The sequence below is a fragment of the Sphaeramia orbicularis genome, chromosome 11, assembly GCF_902148855.1.
Source record: "Sphaeramia orbicularis chromosome 11, fSphaOr1.1, whole genome shotgun sequence".
In the NCBI taxonomy this organism is placed as follows: Eukaryota; Metazoa; Chordata; class Actinopteri; order Kurtiformes; family Apogonidae; genus Sphaeramia; species Sphaeramia orbicularis.
Window position 1 is genome coordinate 55,400,318 of NC_043967.1, and position 17,270 is coordinate 55,417,587.

Below are 17,270 nucleotides of genomic sequence, written 5' to 3' on the forward strand. Positions count from 1 at the left end.
ACCACAGCAGTACTAGACCCATGGTGGAGGTCTACCACAGCAGACTAGACCCAGGTGGAGGTCTACCACAGTAGACTAGACCCAGGTGGAGGTCTACCACAGCAGACTAGACCCAGGTGTAGGTCTACCACAGTAGACTAGACCCAGGTGGAGGTCTACCACAGCAGACTAGACCAGGTGGAGGTCTACCACAGCAGACCTGACCCAGGTGGAGGTCTACCACAGCAGGACTAGACCCAGGTGGAGGTCTACCACACCAGACTACACCCAGGTGTAGGTCTACCACAGCAGACTAGAGCCCAAGGGGGGTCTGTGTACGGAAGTCCCTCAGACAGTTCAGTCCATCACAGCAGGTCTCAGATGGTCCAGGTTAGGCCTACATGGAACAGCATAACCAGGTAGAGGACATAGTGGACAGGACATCTGCACCCAGTCTGGACTGGAGGTCCCAGGGTCCAGTTGGGAGACACCCCCAAAGGTGATAGAGAACAAACAGGCCCAGATCCTGTGGGACTTCCAGATCCAGACCAACAAGATGGTGATGTCCACTCAGTCTGACAGAGAGGAGGAGGAGAACATCAGCAGACAGAGGTGGAGATAGATGGAGCAACCACAAGTGATAGAACATCAGAAAGAAAGAACAGGAGAAGATAGAAAAAAACCAAGAACTGAAAGAGGAGAGAGAGAACATGTGGGTGTGAAGGCAACAGTGGTCCCAGTAGTGGGGGGGGGGGCAGTGGCCCCCAAAACTGAGAGGATGGAACCAACAGAGACCAGGAACAACATCAGAGATCTGAGTCCAAAAGAGAACAGTCCAAGGAACAGAGAAGAACCTGAATAGAACCCTCAGACTCCCAGACCTCTGGTAGAGGACCAAGTCTGAGGAAACACCACCCAGGTGGACCAGAAGATTTAAAAATAAAAAAATAATAAATAAATATATATATATATATATATATATATATATATATATATATATATATATATACAGTGCTGTGAAAAAGTATTTGCCCCCTTCCTGATTTCTGTTTTTTTTTTTTGCATAGCTATCACACACAAAGGTTTCAAATCATCAAACCAATTTTAATATTTAAGGAAATACAAAATGCAGTTTTTAAATGACAATTTAATTTATTAAGGCACAGAAAAATCCAAACCTATCTGACCCTATGTGAAAAAGTAATTGCCCCTGAACCTAATCATGGGTTGTGCCACCCTTGGCAGCAATAACTGAAATCAAGCATTTGCGATAGTCGGTGATGAGTCTTTCACATCGCTCTGGAGGAATTTTGTCCCACTCTTTGCAGAATTGTTTCAGCTCCGCCATGTTGGAGGGTTTTTCTAGCATGAACTGCCCGTTTAAGGTCACACCACAGCATCTCAATTGGATTTAAATCCGGACTTTGACTTGGCCACTCCAAACCTTAATTTTGTTTTTTTTGAGCCACTCAGAGGTGGACTTGCTGGTGTGTTTCGGATCGTTGTCCTGCTGCATGATCCAGAGCGCTTGAGTTTGAGGGCACAAACTGATGGCCAGACGTTCTCCTTCAGGATTTTCTGGTAGACAGCAGAATTCATTGTTCCATCAATCACAGCAAGTTGTCCCGGTCCTGAGGCAGCAAAGCAGCCCCAGACCATCCCACTGCCACCACCATGCTTCACTGTTGGCATATTGTTCTTTTTATCAAATGCTGTGCCATTTTTACGCCAGATGTAACGGGCCACACACCTTCCAAAAGTTAAATTTTTGACTTGTCAGTCCACAGAATGTTTTCTCAAAAGTCTTGAGGATCATCAAGATGTTTTTTGGCAAATGTGAGACGAGCCTTTGTATTCTTTGCTGACAGTAGGGGTTTTTGCCTGGGAACTCTCCCATGGATGCCATTTTTGGCCAGTGTCTTCTTATGGTAGAGTCATGAACACTGACCTTAACTGAGGCCAGCGAGGCCTGCAGTTCTTTTAGATGTTGTTCGAGGTTCTTTTGTGACCTCCTGGATGAGTCATCGTCGCACTCTTGGAGTAATTTTAGTTGGTGGACCACTCCGGGGAAGGTTTGCCACTGTTCCCAGTTTTCTCCATTTGTGGATAATGGCTCTGACAGTGGTTTGCTGGAGCCCCAAAGCCTTGGAAATGGCTTCGTAAACCTTTTCCAGACTGATGGATTTCAGTCACTTTTTTTTCTCATTTCTTCTCTAATTTCTTTGGATCGTGGCATGATGCATTGGTTCTTGAGATCTTGTAGCCTACTTCACTTTCTCTGACAGATTCTATTTAATTGATTCTTGATTCAACAAGTATGGTGGGTAATCAGGTTTGGGTGTGGCTTGTGAAATTGAACTCATCTTTCCCAAATTTGTGGTTAGTCATAGTTATTTTGTGATTGAACAAGGGGGGGCAATACTTTTTCACATAGAGCCAGATAGGTTTGTAATTTTCCCCCTTTTGTTAAATAAAATCATCATTTAGAAACTGCATTTTGTATTTCCTTGGGTTGTCTCTGAGTGATATTAAAATTGGTTTGATGATTTGAAACCTTTGTGTGTGATAGATATGCTAAATAAAAACAGAAATCAGGAAGGGGGCAAATACTTTTTCACGGCACTGTATTTGATGTGTATCTATGTATATATTTGGTGTATATCTGTGTATATATTGATGTATATCTATGTATATATTTGGTGTATATCTACTTGTTCTACCTGTATTGGGCTGTATTCACACCTACCACGTTTGGTCCGTTTAAAACGGACCAGAGTTCGTTTCCCCAGAAAGTCCGGACTTTTTTTTAGGTGTGAATACAAACATGTGAACTCTGATTCGAACCAAACAAGCGGACGTGGTCTGGGTCCGCTTTCAAACGGACTCTGGGCCGGTTCACTTCTGGTGTGGATATAACCAACCTCGAACCGAACCAAACCAAGGAATCTTGCGCCTTTTTGTGCTTGACGAGCCACCGTAGCCGCTGGAAGTAGCCGAGGTTTATGGGTGGTCAGAGCGAACAGCAGCAGCTATGAGCTGTGGACAGATGTGGAGCAATGAGGACACTGAATGTGCCGTTGACATTTGGTCACATGCCCGTATTATGAAACTGGGTCCGACTGAGCTTTTCTTGAGTGTTAACATTATTTTCGTAAATTAGTGTCTGTAAAATACAATTTATATTCCAAAAATGATAACTGTATGTAGGAGTACCACGTCTATTTTCATCAACACCAGCCATCTCTGGTTCACCCCCGCCCCCGACTTTTCTGTCCAATGCTAGCATAGTTCCTCACATGCGTGCTTCTGTTCACGTATTTTGGTCCACTAGCAAAATTGTAATGTGAATGCGATCCGACCCAAATGAAAAAAATAAAGTCCGCATTTGATCCAAATCAAATAAGTGGACCAAAGGACTTTTCAGGTGTGAATACAGCCTTAGTAACAGTTTGTGTGTCTGTGACTTTCAGACAGACACTCCCTGACCTACATCTACACGGCCCTCTCCAAAGACCCCAAAATCCCAGGTATCCATGAGTTCACGGCCATGGGGATTCTAGACTCCAGGGTGATCCACTACTTCGACAGCACCACACAGGTGAAAACTCCCAGAACAGACTGGATGAAGGAGTGTCTGGAGCCGAAGTACTGGGATGAAGGCACACGATCCCTTAAGGACAAACAGCAGTGGTTCAAAGACTACATGGACATCCTGAAGGAACGGATGAACCAGACCAACAACGGTGAGATCTGTCTCATGTTGAAAATGTCCAGCGCTAATGAAGCTCTCCTGTGTCATTGAGGACACAATAACTTTTTCTGCTGTTACTTAGAGTACGCATTTTCCTGTCTTAGTTGTACATAAATTTGACTTTTAAAGGCATATAAATGGAATGCAGTTCCATGTTTATGGATAATTGATCCTAGAGGAAGTAAATGAAGGGAGAAGAGAAAAGGGCCAAGTATGGAGCCCTGAGGCACTCCGCAGATGAGAGGCGCAGCATAAGACTCATTAATGTCGTCTCCAGTCTTTTCGGCCGATTCAACATGTGTAATCGTCCACTACCTGTCATTCAGTCAGACTAATCTGATTGGTGGAGGGATAGTCCTGCACTAGTGAATGAGTGAAGCAGAAGTTTCCATGTGAATCCAGTTCTGCCAAAGGTACTGCCCACTAGTACTGTCTTCTAGAATAGTCCATTCACTGCTCAGATTGGATCTGAATGAGTGACAGTCCGTGTTTTGTTTTTTTTTCCCAAACTTTTTTTATTGGTTTTGCAGATGTATACAAACGTATCAGAAAAATTACAAAGAGATAATTATACATTTTTCTTAAGAAAAACCAAAGATCAAGAGAGTGATTACTGAAGTATTAATGTATATGTCAGGGTAGAGACTGTGATCTGGTAGGATCGGCGATTCTACCAGTAGAGACTCCGATCGTTGTCTCTACCAGTAGAAACTCCGATCAGAGTCTCTACTGGTAGAAACTCCGATCCGAACCCTAACCCTAACCCTAACCCTAACCCTTCTACTGGCAGGATCGGAGTTTCTGCCAGTAGAGACTCTGATCGGAGTTTCTACTGGTAGAGACTACGATTGGAGTCTCTACTGGTAGAATCGCCGATCCTACCAGATCGCAGTCTCTACCCTTACATATACCCAAACAACTCTTGTAATACTAGAACCACTGTAAAAAAATAAATAAATAAATAAATAATGAATAAGTAAACAAACAAAGGTAGGACTAGGACAGAATCAACAACAAAGTAAATTTGAAAAAAATAGAAACACCATCCCATCAGTCAGGTATTAATAGACTACAGTCAGCACATCGCAGGTCTGAGCAGTGGCCCATAATTCTCCTCACACCAGGAGTAGCATAAACAAAGACAACCTTTATGTCAGTCAGGGGTGACTGACACATCTGTCTTCTTGACCAATTGAAGAAATGGGTCCCATAGTTTCCCAAATTTACTGGAGCAGCCAATTAAAGAGAGTCTGATTTTTTCCCAGTTTAAGAAAATAAAGAGTATCTCTAATCCAATGGGTATGATGGGGAGGTGTTGTTGATTTTCCAGTTAATTAGAATTAATCTTCTAGCTAATAGAGGGGCAAAAACAAGTACATCCCCTTTGAACTTAGAGAGGTAAGAGGGAGAAACTCCACATAATGCGCACAGGGCGTTTGGCTTTATTTTTTCCCCAACTACCTTTAACAAAGTATTGAAGATCTCAGTCCAATAATTGTACAGAGAAGGACAATGCCAGAGCATGTGCATTAAGTTTGCAGGAGATTGCTGGCACCTGTCACAGGTTGGAGATACACCATCATAAATCTTAGCCAGTCGCTCCTTAGTATAATATGTACGGTGTACAATTTTGCACTGGATAAGACAATGTCTTGCCCAAATAGAAGACTTATGTACCTGTCTTAAAATCTCTGCCCAGACTTCATCTGACAGTGCCACCTCCAGGTCCTCCTCCCAAAGCAATTTTATTAAGCCAAGGGGCTCTGGGCGTAAAAGATTAATTTGATTCTAAATATACGAGATAGAGCCTTTAAGAGTAGGGATTGGTGTCAGGAAGCCATCCAAGGCTGAGCCAGGGGGAAGATTTGGAAAGCTAGGAAATGTGTTATGAACAAAGCTGCAGACTTGTAAATATCTAAAGAAATTATGCTTTGGGAGTGAGAATTTATCTGAAAGTTGCTGAAAAGAGGGAAAGACGTTATCAATATATAGATCTTTAAAGTTACAAATACCAAACTTTGTCCACTTTAAGAAAACACTGTCTATGAGGGAAGGGGCAAAAGCATGGTTAGCTGCTAGTGGTGCATAAATTGAAATGTCTGGAGGCCAAAGTGGCCCCTAAACTGGACCCAGATTCTAAGTGAGGACTTAACAATCACATTTTTGGTATAAGGAGATGTGGAGGCGTGGATAGGGGAGTGCACTAAGGCTTTCAGGGAGACTGGATTAGCTGAACCTGCCTCTATGACCAGCCATGCTGGGAGAGGATCAATACTCTCGTATTGGAGCCAGTATTTAAGAATTCTAATATTGGTGACCCAATAATAGAACCTAAAATTTGGCAGGGCCAGTCCACCAAGTGGCTTTGGTCTTTGCAAACACTGTTTACGCAGCCTGGGAACGTTCTTATTCCAAATAATTCAGAAATCAGGCTATCTAGTCTACGGAAGAAAGATCCGGGAAGGAAGAGTGGTATACACTGGAACAAGTAGGAGAGTCTTGGAGGTATATTCATTTTGACAGAATTTAAACGCGCAACCAAAGGCAAATTAAGCCGAGACCACCGTTCAAAGTCTTTCTGGATTCGGGTCAATAGGGGGCCAAAGTTGGCTTTGTAAAGGTCCTCAAACTTATGAGTAATATGAATTCCAAGATATTCAAAACTATAATGTGCAACTTTAAAGGGGAAGCTTTCCAGAGGATACATCTTAGCAGCGGAGTTAATGGGAAATATTTTGCTTTTGTTTAAGTTTAATTTATATCCAGATGTTTGACCAAATGAGTGCAGGGTGGCAAGAGCAGCAGGGACTGAGACAGACAAGTTTGAAACATATAAAAGGAGGTCATCTGCGTAAAGGGAAACTCTTAACTGTGTATCGTTTCTAATTATGCCTGTAATAAGGGGGTTAGCCCGAAGGGCTATCGAAAGAGGTTCAATAGCGATTGTGAATAACAGGGCTCAAAGGGCAGCCCTGTCTAGTAGAGCGATAAAGGTGGAAATAGTCTGACTGAATATTGTTTGTCCTGACCGAGGCTTGTGAAGCTGAATAAAGCAACTTAATCCATGAAATAAAGTTATTCTTGAAACCAAATTTTTCCAAGGCATAAAAGAGGTAATCCCACTCAACCCTATCAAATGCTTTTTCTGCATCTAATGATATTACGGCTTTGTGGGTGTTTGAAGAGGAGGCATTATAAAGTACATTGAACAAACATCTAAGGTTATTGAAAGAGTGTCTATTTCCAATGAACCCTGTTTGATCCAAGGAAATGATAGAGGGGGGAGAAGATTCCAGGCGTAGTGCTAATAGTTTGGATAGCAATTTAAAATCAACATTTAGCAGACTTATCAGACAGTACGAGGTGCAAGCTAACGGGTCCTTGCCTTTTTTTAAGAGAAGGGAAATGGAGGCTTGATTGAGAGTTTGGGGAAGACAGCCCTTTTCAAATGATTCACTGAACATATCCATTAGCAAAGGGGCAAGTTTGTGCCAAAACTTTTTGAAATATTCTGAAGGAAAGCCATCTGGCCCAGGACTTTTACCATTTTGCAGAGAGGATGCAGCTGTATTAAGCTCAGCAATTGTGACTGGCTTCTCTAACTCTTCCGCAGCTAATTGGTCAAGTGAGGGAACGTCCAAATTTGCAAAAAAAAAATTGGGAAAATCAGTAGTGGAGTGACAGTCAGTGTTGACAATGGACTTCATTCATTCCATCAAGTCAACACGGTTAGCATTGTTAGCATTGTTAGCATAGTGTGATTTGTCCTCAGTTTTCACCTGCGACGTCTTTCTTCTTCCACCAGTAGAAGCCCTAGAGCTGACAACACCAGGATCTGCTTATTACGAACCATCTGTTCAACCAGTCCAACAACACCAACCCTTCTGGACGACTGAACACTGACAACAATGACTGACGACAGCGAGTTCTGGGTTTACAGAGATGTTCCGTCATTTCTGGTTTTACATCTCACACAGGCTTAGAACATAGACTCAAGTCGGTAGTCTATTTGGTGTGTTCTTTACACTTTTTTAACCATGTTGGGGAGACGAGAGCCCACTGACCAGTTGGGCTACCTTTACTGGAGACGATGGGCGGTCAGGTTGGTGTGTGTTCGCCCTAATGGTCCACTGTATCCAAGGCAACTGTCAGGTCCAACAGAACCAGAACAACACAGTGACCAGAGTCTGTAGCTAACAGAATGGAATTGAGAACAATCGACAGTGTCGACTCAGTACTATAATGGGTTTGAAAGTCAGATGGAAAATGTTGTACTCATCTAAGAATGACTTCAACAATTTCCTCCAGAATCTGAGAAAAGAAAGGAGGTTAGAGTCCAGACCTGGCCTTTTCCAGGTTCTGAAAACCCCGTCATGTACGTCCGTAGTGATTGTTTCAACGTCTGCCTTTCAGACATGCATGTTCTCCAGTGGAGACAAGGCTGTGAGGGTGAGGAACAACCTGACGGGTCACTGAAATACAGCCACGGCTTGGACATGTACAGCTACGACGGAGACGACTTCCTGTACTTTAACGACTCCCACTCAGTGTGGGTGGCTCCAGTGAAAGCGGCAGAGCAGACCAAGAGGAAGTGGGATCAGGAGCAGAAAGTCCATAACTACCCCAAAGGATACCTGGAGATAGACTGCATGGAGTGGCTGAAGAAGTATTTAACGTACGGGGGGAAGGACCTGAGCACCACCAGTACGTAGAACACAGCAGCTGATGAGCAGAAAAATGAAATAATAGAAATAATAATAGAAATGGGTTCTTCTCTGAAACTGGGTTTATTTTAGTTTCTGTCACTTTTCCATCTTTTTCGACCCAATAATAAAAGGTAAATGTAGACAGATTTACCCCAGGATGGACCTAATGAAGACCTCAGAGACATGTAAAAAAAGTTATCCTCTTGCTCTGATCCATCCCATAATTAATGAATTTTTAATCAAATATTAGGTCCAAAAATAGGACCCAAATATGGACATTAAATCTCCCTTGGTGTCAGTGCATTAGATGTGTAAATGTGTGTAAATGCTCTTCTATAGACTCTAAATAAGACACTGTTTAATGTGTGGATCCTGGTGGTTTTTCTAATCCACACGTGGTTTTTCATCAATCTCACTCTCATTCCAGGTTTGGTGTGGAACCCATCGTGTCCACTGGTGTTACATACAGAACCGGAACATTTAAACACAAATAAATCACCAGTGATTTTTACAACAGCGGTCATTTTGGTCAAACACTCTGCCTTGCATCTTGACTTAGATTCCCAAAAAGCACCTGTGAGAGAATAAAAAGATATTTTTAAAAAATAGTAGCACCTAATTTTCGAGTCCTTTTGACCATGTTACATGCAGATTTTTGTATTAATAATATAAAATAATATAAAAATGTGTTTTGTCTGAAAAATAGTTTCTCTTTTATCTCAGTAAATATTTCTTTTTCAAACAGACCCAAACCTGCTTCAGAACATTCGTCTACATCTGGGTTGAATTTTCAGCCCCTCTGTTCTGTTTTTAGGACCAGTTTCAGAGAAACACTCGTATGGGACTGATGGGAAAAGATGGCAGGTACATGTAGAATAATCTGTGTCTCTACAAACCTGAACGCTTTTATGTTTTCTCCTTCCAGAAAAACCTGAAGTGTACGTGTTCGCAAATAATGCCAAGTCTAAGACAAATGTGGTTTTGACCTGCATGGCCACTGGTTTCTACCCACTGGAAATACAAATTCACATCCAAAGGAACAGTCGAATTCTTACTAAAGATGACGGCGTGATGAGCACAGGAACTCGACCGAATGGAGACAACACCTACCAGAGACGAGACAGCGTGGAGATTCCTACGCAGCGACCTGGCCACTTACTCCTGTCACATACATCAACCAACTGGTGTTAATATAATGAAGGTTTGGGGTAAGAAGTTTGTTTACATCGCTGATAATAAACCAAAATAAATGTGTTTTTCTGAGTTTTAGACATTTTAAACCTGCAGAAGCACAGTCAGATGTTCATGATCTGAACACATATTTAATACCATTAGGGCTGGATCTACTAAGATCCCAGTTTGCGTGTACTAATTTGCTTGATTTGATCTAGAATTTTGTGTGTGGGGTGGAACCGCAGTTTGCAGGTGATTTACTCAGATTACTTGCGTAAATTACAACAGGTGCAAAGTCTTGCAGACCGCCTTATTTACATGAGGGTTTTACGTGTGCTACTGGAGACAATACACTGTAAAAACTGTTCTGGGATAAACAAGCACTAATGGAAACAGTGAGTGAATGATCCAGACACAAGGAAATAATAATAATAATAATAATAATAATACATTTTATTTATAGGCACCTTTCTTGGCACTCAAGGACACTGTACAGTAAAACAGTAAAACAGGAGAGTATAAAACAAGCAATAAGGCAGAGTAAAAAATAAAAGGCAGGTTAAAAAATTGGACAATCCAATTGTGTTCACAAAGAGAAAGAGGTCCTAAACAGATGGGTTTTGAGTCTGGATTTGAAGAGAGGGAGTGAAGTGATATTTCTGAGATCCGGTGGCAAGGAGTTCCAGAGTTGGGGAGCAGAGCGGCTGAATGCTCTGCTCCCCACGGTGGTGAGACGGGCAGAGGGAACAGTGAAATGTGACAGTGGAGGAGTTTAGTCATAGAAGGTATGGCATGACTCATTCATTCATTCATTTTTCATTTTAAAGGGGTGTGTGTGTGTGTGTGTGTGTGTGTGTGTGTGGGGGGGGGGGGGGGGGTGGGGTTCCGTCATTCCAAAAATGTTCACACACGAGTGAAAAATACCTTCTCTGCATCTCGTTTCATCATTTCTTTGTCTCTTATCCACTTCCATGTGTGCACAATTACACATCCAAACTGTTTGCTCCTCCTTTTCAGATGTGTTAAATACAGACAGTCTCTATCAGTAAAATTTTTTTCTGGTTTGATAAATCACTTTGCGTGTGTTAAATTAATATATTTTCATTTTCTCCTCCCAGCACATGCACAACTGTGTGTAAACACCCCATATTTCATATTCATTGTGTCAAATGTACTCACTGATGCAGACGCACTACTCTGCACCTGTGAAAGACACAACCCTTAGTTTCACTGTTAGTAAATCAGTTTGTACATTTTTTTTGCGTGTGTAATGTGTTCGCACACGTTTTAATACACGCAAACCTTTAGTAGATCCGGCCCCTCGTCTCCAAAAACAGATCATGTTAAAAACAGCAGAATGTGAAGCTGATGTGAATGTTTGTTTTGTAGATGGTAAACTTCCTGACCCTGAACCAGACAGTCCTCCTGTACCAGTCGGTGTTATTGTTGGATGGGCTTTGGTGTTAGTACTTGTAGTTGTAGTTGTGGGTGTCCTGGTGTTCCTGTACAGACAAGGCGCCTTTGGTAAGATCACAACTCTGTCCACTACACAACCTTTACCACGTTGTCTTTTAGCTCACTGTTTTTGGGGTTCAGTGAAAACTGGAGCAGAATTCTGAGGAAAAAAATCAGAATCTCAGAGTTCTGACTTTTTTCTCAGAACAATAATTTTAAAATATATATTAGTCCTTTTTTTTCCAGTGGCCCTGATCCTCTTCCATACTAAAACATGTGGCTGCATGAGTATTTTTTTTGTCACACTGAAGGAAATCTGGGCAGCTCAGAAGCTAGCGAAACAAAGAACTTATTTTTAAGATATGACAGAAAGAAAAACATTGTAATGTCGATATATTTGTACAACGGCAATAAAACATGTGCATTTTTACAGGTGAAGATCCTGGTCCTGTAGCTGTGAAAGTCGAACCAGGTAAGTGTTGTTATGTGTAAATGTCAAAACATTTATTTCAGATCAAGGTCACTAAGTTATGACACTGTTCTGTGATCTAAAAGTTGAATTAAAAACACTTTCAAGTATTGAAAATGAGTGTCCTGGATATTTGGAATTAAAACAGCTTGTACTTATACTGTTATTGTGTTTATTTTCAGCTGAAGAAGTTCCACTGAACCAAAACCAGACCAACGCTGGTAAGAACTATAACTGTGGCACATTTTCCCAAATCCCCCATGAGCCTTTGCACACGGTCAACACTAACCCACCCATGTTTCCTTTCACTACAGACGGTTCTCAGGGCTCTCTGGACAGGAAGGACTCTGGTGTTCCTTCTACTGGTGAGTGTCTGTGGATCGATTAAAATCCTCTAAGAAATAAATAAAATAAAAAAAAATACTTTTGGTGTAAACATGTTCAGTGGGCGGGGCTTCTCCACAGGAGTATGAAGTGTTGCATGTTGTGTCTGTTGGAACTAGGATTGAAAAATACAAACGCTACATGCTTGAGTAACGCAACAGAAGACGGACTGAAAATAACATTTCTGTTCATTTCTTCAGATCCGGCATCGAGTGGCACGTCGAACAGCGAATCGGACGATAGCTTGTTCAGTTTTTACCAGTGCTGCCGAAGGCCCCTTTCATATGAAGTGGATTACAGCGACACCTTCAAGGAGAATCAGTAGTGTTCTTAAAGGTGCTGGAGACTTTCGTGATCAATTTTTCATCAAATCTGTCCATCCTCAGTCATATCCTCAGTATCATGAACCTGTTCGTCTGTCTGTCATTCCTCAGCTGAAGCTCTTGCGTCACAGTGAACAGTTTCTTAGTTCCATCCACCAGAAATAAACCATGTGTTTACAAATTGACCCGGGAGGTCACTCAGGCATCTTCGGAATTTTGTCGCGACGTGCATTGTGGGAAGCGAAGGCTCGTGCAGCTGCCTGACAGCGGCAGCTGGAACAGACACGATCGGAAACGGCAGGAACTCCCTTCCCTCTGTGCATATTCCTCCAGCCGTTTCTGTGTTTCTGCGTCGTGTTTGTTTCATCCATATAAAACCATATGGTTGCGCTGCCGCTGTCGCTGTCAGGTGGCTGTGTGAAGCTCACTTTCCCACAACGCATGTCGCAACAAAATTCCAAGATGCCCGAGTGACCTCCTGGGTCGGTTTGTAAACACAGGGTTTGTTTCTGGTGGATGGAACTAAGAAACTGTTCACTGTGATGCAAGAGCTTCAGCTGAGTAATGACAGACAGACGAACAGATTCATGATTCTGAGGATATGACTGAGGATGGACAGATCTGAGGAAAAATTGATCACAAAAGTCTCCTGCACCTTTAAGGGACAAAGACTCCACTTCCCATGAGCACTAGCACTTCCTGTCGTAAGGGCTTAAGTCTGGTCAAAGCTGGATTTGTTTTGAAGCTGGGCTGGATACCAAACACCACAGCTATGCCAGGGTTTTAACCAGTGAGCAACATGTGGAGGACGCACCAGCAGAGGAGCTGCACACCGGAACAAGTGATCCAGTTCATGAACACCAAGAACCTTCACATGGAGACTCAACACGTCAGCTTCTCACATTCTTACACACAAGGATAAAACAAACACGCCTGCTGTTGTGGTCAAGTGTGTTGACAGGAAACATTGAGTTGAAGTGATGAGACAGGCAACGAAGCTTAAAGGGAGTGGGAGAGAGCTAGAACCTGCCGTCTCAGTGTAGCAGAGTTCTGCTTCCACTCACCCTCCACGTCAGTTGTATGGGTGGTCACTGGTTCAGGGGCTCCTCCTTCTGTCCAGCGGAAACAGAAGTTAGTCAGCTGACGAGGGATGCTCAGGGTAGGTGTATATGCTCGGTCCGCCACATGAACAAAAGTTTATTCATCAGAAATTCCAATTGTAATTGGAGAAGAGTTATTTCAGCACATATAAGATGGCATAGTGATCACCTGGAAGTCATTTTGTTGTAGTTCATATTTCTGGATTATACATTTCAGCGACGTTTGTAATGTGCTAAGCTAAAGCTAATTATGCTAACTCTTTTATAGCGGAGACCGAGCAGCGCTACCAGCCGTGACTGACCCACTACAATGCTGTATTTCTGTATGTTCAGGTACAGGATGTTTCATTATTTATATGCTAACCGGATAAATAAAACCGGTGGTGGAGTTCCTTTTTTTGTACAAAAGGATTTTCAGTGTAAGGTAATTGATACCACAGTTGAAGATGAAGTAATGGAAAGTTGGACAATTGAAATGCAGACTCACAAATTTAAGAGTATTTACCTGAGTTGCAAATATAGAACGCCTGGTTCTTGTATGGATCCGTTTATGAACACTTTAGTTGATATCTTTAGAAGATTTTGTGATAAAAAATCCTTTTTTGTTTGTGGAGACTTTAATATCGACTATTGAAATGGAATGAACATTCACCAACAAACGACTTTTGTAATATTATAATGTTTAGTTTTGATTTAAGGCCACTTAAGAACAAACCTTCTCAGATAACCAAAGGAAGTGCCACACTCACCGATAATACTTACCCTCATGTGCATGGCCGACCAACAAGTGGTATATTTAGGGACCTGCCAGGGACTTGCCCTCTGGCAGGTCCCTGTTGTTTTCCGTTCATTTTTTATTATTTTCTCGACACAACTTTGAACTGGAATTTGACGCCTGAACATGCGCAAAAACTCACCAAATTTGGCACGCATGTCAGGTCTGTCGAAAATTTGATAAAATGTAAAAATTAACCCCGTAGGTGCCAACATGTGCTCTCCAGTGCCACCTATGTCAAAAACATGGAAACCACCATAGCGGCCAGCAGGAATGTATGAGAGACATGAAACCAATGCCAAAATATTCGTTACATCGAGCACTACAAAAAATTTAGGAGGACGCCATGAGCTACTGTAACTCCAATGTAACTCCAGTACATTGTAACTGTAACTCCAGTCAGCAAATTGCCTTTCAAAGTAAAACCCTCAATTTATAACTAGTATGAGGCCATTTGTCATATTGACTTCTAAATAGCTTCAAAAGATAGAGTAAACCTTTCTCAAAAAAGTGTCTGATCAACTTTTTAATTGCTGTCTTAGTTTTTTCTTTTTTTTTTTTTTTTTTTATAAGCCCAGAAAAATGCGATGTCTGGGACTGATTTTTAAATTTGGACTTTTTCCCACATGTTATATATCCATACATTCACAAAACTCAACACATCTGTCCTGTGCAAAAATTTTCAAGATAGGATGTACGGTTGTGGATTAATCACACTTTGTTTGTTTTTCTGCTTATTTCACTTTAAACTGCCGTTTGACCCCCTCACCATGCTCAGAAACTCACCAAATTTGGCAGACATATCATGTCTGGTGAACACTTTCATACAGTATCAAAATTAACCCCTTAGATGCCAAAATGTGCTCTGTAGCACCACCTATGTACACAAAAATAGCCCTAGCGTCCAGTAGGAATGTCGTACAGACATGAAACCAATGCCAAAATGTTGGTCTCATCGAGCCCGAAAAATCATACAGTCACACCCATGAGCTAAACCCAACAGGAAGTTGGCAATCTGCCTCTGAATGTATTCTAACATCAAAGAATTAACAAGACAAGACACTTTCCATCATCACTGCTTATTCAGTTCAAACTTTTTTGACACATATTATTTATTAATGCATTCAGGAGACTGTGTACGAGCCCCCAGTCCAAGAACTTTTGAGATAGGATGTACGGTTATGGATTAATCGCAGTTTGTTTGACAGAAGGGATTTCTCTGTGTCTTTTTGCTGAGTTATTCTTTTCAGTCTTCTCGGTGCCATAGTTTGAGAGTCCGAGGCCGGCAACCAGGTTCTGAAAGCTGATTGGCTGAAATCCTCTCCTGTGGAATGCATACAATGAAAACACCAGATGGTGCAAAAAGACCATGAACAGACGGTCAGATCTGTACTTTGACTTTTCCCTCACCTAAAAAACATGCAACGAAACTTTACTGTCAAATAAAACCACATAAGAACATTTTAACAATACAGAAAAAATATAACAATTAAATAAGAATAAAAATATGTGCATGTAATATATATATATATATATATATATATATATATATATATATATGAATAAAACAAGGACTTGAAATAAATGTGAATGACACACACACACAAACACACACACACACACAATAAAGTTTTTCAAAATCAAAGCCTTAATAAAATAGTAAATGAGTTTTATGCTCAAATGTTCGTACAATTACAAGTCACTCAAATGGATTCTGTCTGTCATACACACACACACACACACACACACACACAATAGGGTTTTCAAAATAAAAGCCTCATTAAAAGGTGGGGGTGGTTTCAGCAGAAAGGCTCAGGTGTTCTGAAGGGATGGAAGGAGGACGGATGCCAAAGGGAGGGGCTTTTGCTGAGACGGACAGGTGTGAGGGGAGCTGAGGGGTCGATGGTCGTGGGAGGCGGAACATGCGGGGTGAGGTCCCGCCTAACGCTGCTTGCAGCTTTAATTGTAGTCATCCAGTTTTCTGGTTGGGGGGGCGGCTCTTCTGTTTTCACCTTTTTCTGCTGTTTATGGTTTCGGGAGTTTCCGTTGGTTGCTGTATTTTATTTCTTGAATGTATTTTTGCAGTTTGTCTGTCGATGCTTTTGTTTGTTGTTCTGGCTCAGCCCTCCCTGAGCCCTCTGGGAGTTTTCTACAAATAAACCTTTTGGACTGTAGTTTTGGTCTGGCGTTGTGATTGGGTGTTGGGAGACAACAGAGGGAGCACATGACGTACGTCTGGGTTCAGCCGAGGCCGAACGCTTATGGGACTGGATTTATTAGATAATTGTCTGATGTTGTAATTCTTTCTATATTCTCCTCTAATAGGTGCACTTCTGAGTTGATTTTAAGCCTTAAAAAAAACATTTCTGCTAAACGTGTTTAAATTTAAATAAGAAAAAGCAAGAGAACTATTGAACATTAATTATGTCATTTAAACAATTTAAATCATCATAATTATGGTCGATAATAATCAATCCTATCAACACCATCTGTCTTTAATATTTTATGTATTTGTAAATTTTACTTTTCCTTTTTGTTGTGTATTTAACCGTGTATTTTTAATTGAATTTAATTCTGTTGCTTTGCTTGTTGTGGTTTATTTAGAGGCAGAAAATACAGAATTCATCTGGCATTTTAAAAGATTATTGATGGAAAAAAAAAAGTTTAAAGTTCTGTGATTTCTGCTGTTTTCTGATGTTTAAGAATAAGTTTCCTCTTAAATCACATCAGATTTCAGTTTAGTTGAACGACTGATTTAATTAATTTAGTCGTAAAAAGAAGTTGTTTAATGTAAAACTCATGTAGGTTTCAGTTTATTATTAACTGAACAAAAAAAACAAGTGTCTCCATTATTACTTTGTTTATGACGCTTAAAGTATTTTGTTTTTTAAATTAATATTGTTTATTTTATTTATTTTATTTTTTGTTCTTTCATTTTTCTACTTTTTTTTTTTTTTTTTTACTTTTTTTTTTTTTCCAGTTTTGTTCAATTTGGCTTATTTTGTTCTTGCTGCTCAATTTTTTAAAATTCATTTTTTAAATTTTATTGATTACTTTTGCCGTTTCTGTTCATTTTGTTCATATTTTAATTATTTTTCCTTCATTTCTGTTCATTTTGTTGCATATTTTCTCCTTTTTATTTATTATATCGTACA

General features: G+C 40.9%; 1 pseudogene; it reads left to right on the plus strand.

Moving 5' to 3' along the window:
* The first annotated feature begins 380 nt into the window (after positions 1-380).
* On the plus strand, positions 381-12,358 carry LOC115428202 (major histocompatibility complex class I-related gene protein-like; annotated as a pseudogene).
* The last annotated feature ends 4,912 nt before the right edge of the window (positions 12,359-17,270 follow it).